This window comes from Sprattus sprattus, assembly GCF_963457725.1.
Source record: "Sprattus sprattus genome assembly, chromosome: 15".
Lineage (NCBI taxonomy): Eukaryota > Metazoa > Chordata > Actinopteri > Clupeiformes > Clupeidae > Sprattus > Sprattus sprattus.
Window position 1 is genome coordinate 27,877,482 of NC_137913.1, and position 10,908 is coordinate 27,888,389.

General features: G+C 45.7%; 1 protein-coding gene across 1 annotated transcript in view; it reads right to left on the bottom strand.

Moving 5' to 3' along the window:
• The window catches only part of cfap299 (cilia and flagella associated protein 299), a gene marked incomplete at both ends in the record, with an annotated part of 94,311 nt that overhangs the window by 74,671 nt on the left and 8,732 nt on the right, over positions 1 to 10,908 (bottom strand). The gene's annotated exons all lie outside the window — the stretch shown is intronic.

A 10,908-nucleotide genomic window follows, 5' to 3' on the forward strand; every position in this document is an offset into this window, starting at 1 on the left:
GCCATGCTTTCGCGATAGCGTCACCCGCATCTATTTAAAGAAAGCCTTCCCTGGAGTGCACCAAAGGGGGGTGGCTGCAGAGACATATGGGGGGTGGGGAGGGTTCAGGTGTCCATTCCTCCGAGGACAGCGGGCAATATTATTAACTGAAAATATGTTAACATGTCGTCATGGATGAGCCAACTGTGACAGAGCTGGTGCAGTTGAGGATGGATTGCATTGAGGTTACATCAGTGCCTGCCCTGTGCCTGTCCTCCCCTCCGCCTCCTCCCCTCCTCCTCTTCTCTGGTATGTTCTCTCCGTTTGAGGGTCCAGGAGCGCTCAACCTTGGTGGTCAGCGCCTGCGGGTCGGAGCACAGATGTGAGGTGGCGTAATGAGGGCGGTGTGCAGGGGTGCGAGGGAGCCTCGGGCCGCCTGCCGGGCCAGAGAAGTTCATTGTTCACGGCAGACTAATGTCCTCGGCACATCCGAGGCTTAAGGTACAGCGCTGCTCCTGGGAAACTCCAGCCAGAGTGGACATACAGAGGCAGGCTGTGCTGACACACAACACCAAAGCTGAACAGAGAGTTTGGACAAGTTGGAGAGACTTAAGATAATTGTACTGGTTGAAAATGTGCCACTCTAGATACCGGAAGTGAAGGGTGGTAATTCAGCTTAGAGTATCCAATAACTCAAATGAGGTCGCCTGTCCATATCAGCCACTCATGGAGAACAAACACAGTGTGAGCCAACGTAGTGTAATATCCTGGGTTAATTTTTGTCAGGTCACTCTTGTGTTGCTCAAAAGAAAATAATTATGGCAAATCAAGCCATACAAACAAAAATATGCCATCTGCATAGATATCAATTTCAGTTGGAATGGAAGTGCCAATAAATAAGCACACAATATAAATTGTTACTTATGAATGTTAATTTGATCAAAGCCCAGTTTACAAAATGGCTCATTTGTTTACGGCACAATATAACTGATGATGAAGTATTAAAGTATGCTGCTGGTAGTATGTACTTCTAAATCTGATTGATGGCCATAGTCATAGTCACAATGTGAAGATCAAGGGTACTGTAAATGGCAGCTACACATTTTGTGGAGTGCAATAAATAGGACAAATACAAAGTCTTGCACAGGTTCATTATGTTAAAAGTAAAACGAAATGTTAATAGTGACTTGCACAGGTACTTTATTAGCTTGCTGTAATAGTATATTATCACACACTGAGCCCCTGAACTGTGGGCATTTAAGAGGGCCTTAAAGGTGGGCTGCCCGCGAGATGTGTTGCTGTTTAAAAGCCACAGATGGGCCAGCATAAGTCTAATTTCCTGCGTGCGCCGCAGAGCAGCTCCTGGAGACGCCGCACAGTTCCGGGAGACGCCGCGCAGCTACGGGAGACGCCGCGCAGCTACGGGAGACGCTGCGCAGCTACGGGAGACGCCGCGCAGGCACTGCAGGCTGGGCTGGTATCGCAGTTACGAGGGGGGAAAGATACAATCTTACATCTGCGTAATGTTTAGATTGCAACGCCAGTGTCTAACAGATGGACTTTAATGACTTTTTTTTTTATATGTTCAGCAAATTGGAAAGCACACATTTGCACAATTGCCAGATGCCACGAACGCAAGAGGAGGAGAGAAAGGGAGTCAGAGAGAGTGAGCCAGAGAGAAAGGAGCTTCTGAGAAATTGCATTTCATGTTGGACAAAATTGATTGCCCTGTTCCACATAACTAGAATATCTCCGCAGCTTGTTATTCTCCACTTTTATTATTTGTGCCATGTGTGGTCAAAGTGTTGAAAAAGACGGATGGTTGGATTACAATGTTTTGGCACACTACTTCCAAATACGTCCACTCTGAGCGAAGCTAAAAAATGAGAATATAAGCACAGTGACCCCACATGAAATAAGCAGTGCTGAGCGTCTGTACTTTTTAGCCCTGTGAGTGATCTTGTACCCCCACAGAGAGGAACCTCAACTGGCCATGACACAAAAGGCCCAGCCATTTAGCCGCCATTTGCAGGCGTTTGTGACACAAGACATGCCTGTGAAGTAAGGGACCATTAAACCACATGATGCAGAGGCTGAGCTTCCCGCCATGGAGTATGGTACATAGGATCTGTGTGTGTGTGTGTGTGTGTGTGCGCGCGTGTGTGTGTGTGTGTGAGTGTGTGTGTGTGTGTGTGTGTAAGGGTGCTTGTCAAGGGCAAACAGACCTGTATTTGCTTGGTGTCGAGTTGAGAGTTTTACTGACCACACGGCTGAGGTTCATTTCAAATGCAAGGCAAGCCCATTTTGAGGCTGTTTATTATTTGCTGATTTTATTAGATGCAATGGTATGTGTTTACTATGCGTGAAAGCTGAACACCAGCTCAGCATGTTGACCCAGGCTATCTGTAAGTGAGCATGATTCAATTACATCATGCTTAAAATGACTTGTTGAAATTGTAGTCAATCAATGCAGATTAACAGCAGGAGTGCACTGAGTTGAGTCATCTTGATGGTATGATAAAACAGACCAGAAAAGCATCAAGTCCCTAATGTATCTGATTACATTAATAGGTAATCTAACAAAAATAATGTATTTGAAGGGAGGAAAACGCGCGCCAGGGGTGCATCACAATTTCAAATATGGTAAAGCTTACAATCCTAAGCAAAGTTTACAACTTTATATATTTAAAAGGAAGCACAAGTTGTGTGTGTGTGTGTGTGCCTGCACGTAGTATGTACACATGTTTATACTCATTCATAAGTGTGTTGGGGAGCACATGTGTTGGTCAACGTACAGTAAATTTATGACCACAATAGAGAGGCATCATTTGGAGTAGCCGAGAGACCACAGAAGTCCTTAATCACTCTGAAGGATAATAAAAGACATGTTTTCTTTTTTCTTTCCTTTTTTTCTTCTTCCTTTCAAAATGGGTATCAGATGTCGTCTGATCTACAATCATCTGCCCATGGCTGAGTCAATGACAGGAGGAGCTCCCAAAGACGAAACAGTCACGCTAAATACTGGCTAGCGCACTATCGGGAGCACATCCGAAAACACTCGCCACTGGACGGCCGACAAAAAGGCACAACTTCACGACATCAACAAGACATCCAGTCTCGGGCTTCCCATTTCTTCTCGCTTCCCGGAGAGAAGCTGGCGGACGGGCTGCGTTGCGATCATTCCATTCGGCAAGAACGCGCACGATACTCTCCCTCTCATAACACCAGTTCACATGGGTATCCGGAATGCGACCCCTGTCAGGAAATATAACAGCAATGTCAACCCTCCTCTGGCTCAGGCGCTGGAACTCGCCAGATGTTCGTGGGCTCCTGAAGCCGGTATGCATGGAACATTTGTTTTCGCACACGGCCTTGAGCTGTCTGCATTGCACCCCCCACCCCAAATCCCCCATCCTTTTTTTTTTTTTTACATATTTAACAGAAATATGGAGAGTGCCAGAGTTCTAACAGCCAATGCAGCATCTTTTCCACAGTTTCTACTTCCAGCGTTTCTTTATAAAGCACCTCACCAAATTAGCAACTTCCCCTGAAGGAAAGGCTTGCTAGGTGTGTGGTATAGAGTTCTCTGAACGTACATAAGCTACATTCTAATTGTTGGTTACAGCTGCCAAAGCCAATGCTAGCTGTGATTACAGTGAGTATTGTATTATTTTTACACGCCAACATAAACCTGTATAATGACATCAAGCAAAACCAATCGAGAACACAATCTCAGGAAAATAGCAGTGCCTAATTACTGAGGTGGATGGAGGAAATGGCAGCCGATCAAATTAAATTAGCGAGAAATAAGCTCCACATCTGTGTTTCCTGGAAATTGATTAAGCCTCGTTCAGGCCTAAGCGTAACCCTGAATGGTGATTATCATTCTTAGACACAATTTAGCCCATTGCGCCCCAGTCCAGGACGTCATTGGGAATCCATAAGGCCTGAACAGATAGAAATTGTCACCACTGTCAAAAAGGATTCCAAAACTGTTGGGGAAGATCAAACTATATCCACCAAAGCACCATAATCACGGCCTCGTTTTGTTGTTTAAAGCTAAAATTATGGTACATATGGCCATGATTTTTCAGCGTAACTTTAAAGCACTTTCTCTAAATAGAAATGACACAAACTTGTACCAGTTGTTGTGAGAGGTTACTGCTCACCACCAGGCACAGGATCTGAGCAGAATTGGAGCCAGCCTGTGATTCAACTCATGATATCATGTCAGACCCCAAATGATCTCACTGGCACCATCGCTCTGGCTGTGGTCTTACGTGGCTACTGTTTCCTCAGGGGAAAAAAGGAGAGAAGGACATGGAAAATGTTGAGGCCACAGTCCTATCCTGTGACATCACATCTCTGGGGCTACAAAGGTGAGGTAATTTGGTCAACCTTTCACTCTCAAAGGCACATGTCATGTCACAACCCACCCCCCCCCCCCCCCCCCCCCCCCCCCCCCCCGCCAAACACCCACCACCCTTCCCCTTCTACTCCTTTCTGGACGTTTACTGTACCTATGCTATGAGATGTACACTTAAGGATCCCTTGGTGTCTGGAACCTCATCATAGCCACTGAAGAATACAAACCAGGTTATACCTTCTCACACTACAGGCAACAGTGTCCTTGATGGAGAGAAAAGTCCTTAAGGTGCAGAACACTGGAGGTGACCGCTAAAATCACACAGGGAGAAAGAGAGAGAAATAAATTGTGTGAGAGAGTGAGACAGACAGACAGAGAGAGAGAGAGAGAGAGATAGAGAAAAAAAAGAGTGAGCGAAAGAGAGACAGAAGGCGCTTTTCGACTGGAGGACCTTGTGGTCTCAAAGTCATTTAGGAGGGCAGGCACCTTTAGGCACTTTTCCACTGCAGGAACCACCCCCATAGGATCTATTTCAGGGCCGATTTCGGGCCAATACTCTTATTGGTTAAAGGTAAGTGAAAGACAACAGGCGCCATTTTTAAAATACTTTTATTTTCACACCACGTTGAATACAGCGAGTTTACTGAGTTAGCATGTTGAGGTTATTGCCACTGACTGAATACGTAAGCAAAACATCAGCTTATATATAGGCTTTAATTAATCAACAATGGGCCAAGTATCTTAATTTATCAAGTAATTACAGCTGCCATAAAACCATTTAATCGACATAGCAGCTTTATAGTTAAATCCACCTGTTGACTTGACCTTGGGTTACACCGGGGTACCAGGGTACTAACGTTATCTAGAAATGATCTGGTTTAGCGGTCTCTTGTTGGTGCTGCCACTGGAAAAATATATTGCTATTTTGTAGTGCTGAGAATCGAAGGGAATCGTCAGGATCAAAGAGCAAAGGCTACTGTCTAATCCAGTAGTTCCTGCACACAATGGACGCATAAAGGGCGGAATGGGTTGATTATGGGGTTGTTCTGGCAAACGTTTGCGTCACCTGGGAAGTGCCCCGAGTTCCTGCAGTAGAAAAGTGCCTAGAGTCTAGAGAACTGCTGCCCTGTTTCTCTAACTGGGGAATATATACCGGGACTCACAGAGAAAGAAGCTGAGGTGGACAGAGAGAACAAGAAAGGAAGAGTGAGAGACAGAAAAGGAGAGAAAAAAGGAGGAAACAAAAGGTTCCTTTGCCCTCTTCTAGCTCCTCATGCAAACAGAGCAGACAGGGCTCACCTCCCTTCAGTATAATGGTCCATTGACTCCCAGCTTCGGCCCATAGAGAGAGCAGTCCTGTCTCTGCCAGGGAAGCCGGGACACCGAGGCTTCCATCTCCCGCTCACCGCACTTAAATTAACATAATAGAGAACAGGAGCTCCTCTTTTTCTTGACCGCCCCCTCTCCTTCTCCCTTCCCCCTCTCCCTCCTCCTCTTCTTCTCCCTCCTCCCCTCCTGTCTTCGTTGTTCTTTCTTTTCTTAGTGTGTTCAAATATACCCGAATGTCGATGGTGGAATGTAAATTATACTGCTCTCTCGCTTGAGCCCACAATGGAAGTCTTAGAGCAACTTTTAGCCAAGCTAAAACTGCAGGGCCAGCACATATTTGTCAGGCTGGGAGTTCTCGCTCTCTCTCTCTCACTCTCTCTCTCTCTCTTGCTCTCTCCCTCGCTCTGTACCCCCCCCCCCCCCCCCCCCACACACACAACCTCCTTTCTCCACAGCCTGTGAGAGACTGCTGCTGGGTCATGAGGGCTGAGGCTCCCAAAGTAAACACAGGTGCAAGGGGAGGCTTGTGAGTGAGTGAGGGGGTTACCCCTTCCAGTAGCTACAGCAACACACACGGTCACGCTCGGAGGACCAGCGATACCTCCACAAACAACATCCCCAGACCTTGAGTGTCGGTTCCTCCACCCTCACCTCCGCCACGGCCGTGCTCTTATCGAGCCTCATTTGGGCGGATTAACAAGACTTTAGCCATTTACGCAGCAATTATGAAGGCTAATGATCCGAACGCCATCCCTCGTAGTGGCTCCCAGCTGTTCCCCAATCATCGATCACTCATGAGATCCTGTTGTGTGTTTATCTTGTGAGTTGTCATATTTCCGCAGGGCCCTGAGTAATCACTCGCAGAAGAAATTACACAAGCTGAGTACTAATGACCTGCACCTTTCTGGATGGGGGTTAGCATCACTTTTAGCAAGAATGTTTGCCTAGCATTGGATTAAGCTGTGCTGAGGAACCACATTTTTTAGGCTCAGCTGTTTCTTTGACTAAATGACCTCTAACAGAGGGATGCATCAATCACTGCGGTCCTCGAAGTGTCCACAGGTAAAGGTAATGTGTCAGAGCGCTTAAGCAAACACTAGCATGAAAACCGTGGGTTCATCAGGGGAAAGGTGACACCAGGGCTGAGAACCCCCCCCCCCCCCTCAAAAAAATGCAAGCAGATGAGATGTACAAAGTCTCTCTGTAGGGGGGTTAACATCTGTCAGCCTCCATGAGTTGAGTTTAGAAGATCTATAAACAGTGTGAGGGATGCCTGCCGTTGCTAAAGCACAAAGACAGGATCGTCCTGATCCTCTCTTCTCTCCAGGGGGGAATTCAAACAATTTATTTAGCAGGCGATTTGCATCACTCATGTGCTATGCTACACAGTCCATGGCAGTTGATTTGAAAAAGCACCTTCACAAAGTCTTTTTGGCCTCCATTTGTTGGTAGGAAAAGAATATTCAGCCTTTTTTGTTTTAGAGAGAATGGTCTCCATATGGTGCTCGTGGGGGGCACAATCATTCAGGATCACAATAAGAGCCATTTTGGTGATCATTTCACTGCAAATAAAAAAAGTCTACTTTGTCTTTTAAATACTTCGCTGACAAGGGAAAAGAGAAGGTTAGCACACAATCAGCATCCAGTCAAATATGTATCATGTTGTGTCTCTTGGAGAAGCCTTTGTCCTTCAGCAAGCCTGTCAGGCAGTCAGCACAGTCACACTCCCTCACTCATTCTTTTTTTCCCCTTCCATCCCTCTCTCACTCACTCTCTCTTTCTCTCACGAAAGCGTAAGAATAACAGGAATCGGAGGGAACTGCTTGCTTTGGACAGCTAACCACGGGCACAGGGAGGCCAAGCAGACTCCAGTAAAACTCCTGATACCTTGCACTGTTCACTCCATCATCTCTTGACACTAAACAAATTCCCACAGCAGACGACGGGCTGCTGAGTGCTGCAGTGGCAACTAGCCTGGACCATCACTTATGAAACCATTAAAAGAGAAACTGTCAATTCATCAGCAAAAGGATAGTGCTCAGGGTTAGACCAGAGAAGCAGCGCTAACATCAAAGCTGTATAAGATCAATTATGTCCCCTTATACCCCCCCTCTCCAACTAAAAAATGACCTCTGGGATTTGGTTAGCACTCACAATAAACACCTTTTTTGACAGAAGCGGTTCCCAGAGGTGTGCACTTAACTTTGGGGTGACCTGGTCTGTTCAGACATGACTCAGTCAACTCAGTTTTACTGTCTGTTTGCACAGGTGACAGGAGCAACAGTGTTTACTGCACGGAATGCAATATAAAAGAAATCCAGTCTGGGTATTGCTTGGGCTCCCGCTGTCCAATCAAATGTGCCAAACGAATCTGATCCGTACCAGGCCCTCATCATCATTAATGACTGGCCAATGACTTGTCCTTCACGCCAAGATTTGTTACAGCAAATAACTCCAGCCATTATTGATGGAATACCATTAAAAAGTTATTTGCATGGAGTAGATTAACATTTGTCTTTAAGTTCTTGGCTTTGACCAACACTTTGCAAACAAATACTCAAGAATTGGCTAAATTGCCCTTGCAGAACAATACAGATTTAGGCTAACTATCTCAAAGAGCAACAGATGTTACAAAGGGACTTTTAAACACTCTCCTGTATTGTAGGCTGGATTATGTCCTTTTTTGAGCTTTCGATACCTGGCAGATGGTAACTCTCAATAATACAGTGATTTCTGAAAATCAACACTTACTGTATTTGGCATATTTTTCCTTAGGGTACTTGGGGGGGGGGGATAATCTTATGGAAAATATTATTTTGGGCTGTTGAACGTCAAGGGAAATTCCACACAGCATGACAATTTACTTTACTCCTTTTTTTAAGCCTCTGTCACCTCTGATTACACTGAGAAAAACGGATCAGTTACACATGCTACATACGCTTTCTACCTAGGCCTCTCATTGTTGACCCTTACATGCACGTGTGTGTGTGTGTGTGTGTGTGTGTGTGTGTGTTAAAGTAAGTGTGTGCATACGCATGTTAAGGCATTTATTAAAATAAGCATATTATTGCAAAAAAAGACAGGCGGGTATGTGATCCATCTGGAACCTATGGAAGCCCGTAATCTGACAGGAAGTCTTGACATGTCTACACTCTCACAAGAGCCCTGCCCTCCACCGACAGGATACGAATCTTCCTGCTGCCGCTGATGTTCAGCACCATCTTTGACCGCCAGAAATGAAGCCGCTGCACACTCACCGGAACGTCTATTAGGTGGCAGCCATTTTGTTTTCGATATGTAGACTCTTGCTTAAGCTTTCCTCAGAGGGCAGGAGGCCGAAGGGATAGGTTTCTAAAAGTAACTTTCTGAGGTTAAATGTTAATTTTTTCAGGGTCATTTGTCATGTTCTTCTTTTGTTGCTGTTGTCGTTTTTGAGCAGATGGCCGTGTCCATCAGCTTTTTCTTAGGCCCTCACCCTCTTCTCTGCTGTTAGGAGCATCTCTGCTCAGCACATGTTGCCTCTGTGGCTTCGTCTTCATCAGACACCGATGGCTTTTAATTAGAACTTAATGCTTTGGCAACCGCAGGGGGACATATGATGCATCACTTCCAGCGACGGCTCTCTCAAGAGCAAACGATGCGCCGCCAATGGAACTCAAATCGACATTTTCCTACCTCAAAGAAAAGCCTTGCTTCAAATCTGGAGTACACTTAAAGCTGAGCCTGCTGATTACGTTAACCAGCAAATGATACCCTTTATTTATTTTTTATCTGACATCTGTTGTTTTTATCTTTAAAAAAGAATCATTAATAAAGCTTATTTGGCGATTATTTTCGTTTGTGTAATAGAAAGTATCTTTAACTTATTTAGAAGCCACTGCTTTCCAGATTTTGAGATAAGGCAGTTCAAGTAGTTAGTTCGTCTTGACCTTCAGGGTATGAGGCACTAACAACAGAACCTTACCATCTCCTGCCAGCTGATTTCCTCATGAATTGCCAAAAAAACGGCTTCTCTTCTCCCACCTGCCCTTTTGCTTCTTTACTATTGCCTGATGCAGAAACAGCACAAGTTGATCTTCATGTTTGGATACAGATAGCTTTACAAGTGCTGCCTCACAGATGCAACTTATCCTCCAAACGCCCCATTCCTCTCCACCACGGCCATCACCACTTCCCTCCCGACCCCCTCAGTCATACCCCCCGACCACCACCACCACACACATAATGACCACAGGTGACTGCAGAATCCATCATAAGCATCCACCGCTCGCAGGCAAAGCTCCAACTACAAAGCCACCGATGACAGTGCCGTCTCGTAGCTTTATGAAGGCAGCTTGATAATGTGAAAACCACGTTCCAGGGCCCCTCGAGCCGCCAGCGATGAAACATCAGAGCAAGTGCTCCGAGCGCTGAGGTGAAGGAAGTGAGAGACGCAGCGCAACGCATCCCCGGCCCCTCCAGACCTCGTAATATTCCAAAAAGCGAGCCGGTCCATAGGGGGTGGAGGCTGGAGGGCAGAAGAACGGGAGCCCCTTACGCTGCTCTCAAGGTTCGGGGGAGCAGGACCTTTGAGGTAACGGCGCACTTGACAAATGGCTCGCAGAGAGGAAACGCCAGAGTAGCGACAACAAGCAAACAGATGGTTTCATTAAAGACGAAAGGAAATCCAATCTACAATGCCATTAAACTCCCCCGTCCCCCCAGCCGCCTGTTAGCGTTTAGGCTTTTAGCTGTTGTTGCGTGTTGTTGTTGTTTTTCTTTCTTTCGTCGCTGTTTAGACTGTTTAAAACTGAAACAACTTTACATGTAGCAGGGCTGCATCACATGTGGGAGCCAGTCAGTGTTTTGGAGCGTCAATATTAGCGATAGTCAAAAAGGCCAGTCATCTGGCCGCATCACTTAATACAGTAAATCATTAACATATGAGTGTATGAAACATTTTTGAAAGGCTGATGGCAATCAAACATTCAAACACTTCTGAATGGAGCATCAGTATTATCCTCCACAGGAGGGCATAAGTGCATGAGAACAAGAAATAGGACTATGTCTATGTCTATGAACACACTTCTTATGTTAGCTGAATGGGTCAGCAGAAACTAAAATAAGGAGACTAAGATGGTATCATCTGGAAAGTTGGTGTCTCTTAGTGCAGAGTTTTACTTAGAACACCTACCGTATACCAGTCTAATCCTCACTCATCCTCATCAATCCTCATTTAGGAAACAGTCCCTGAC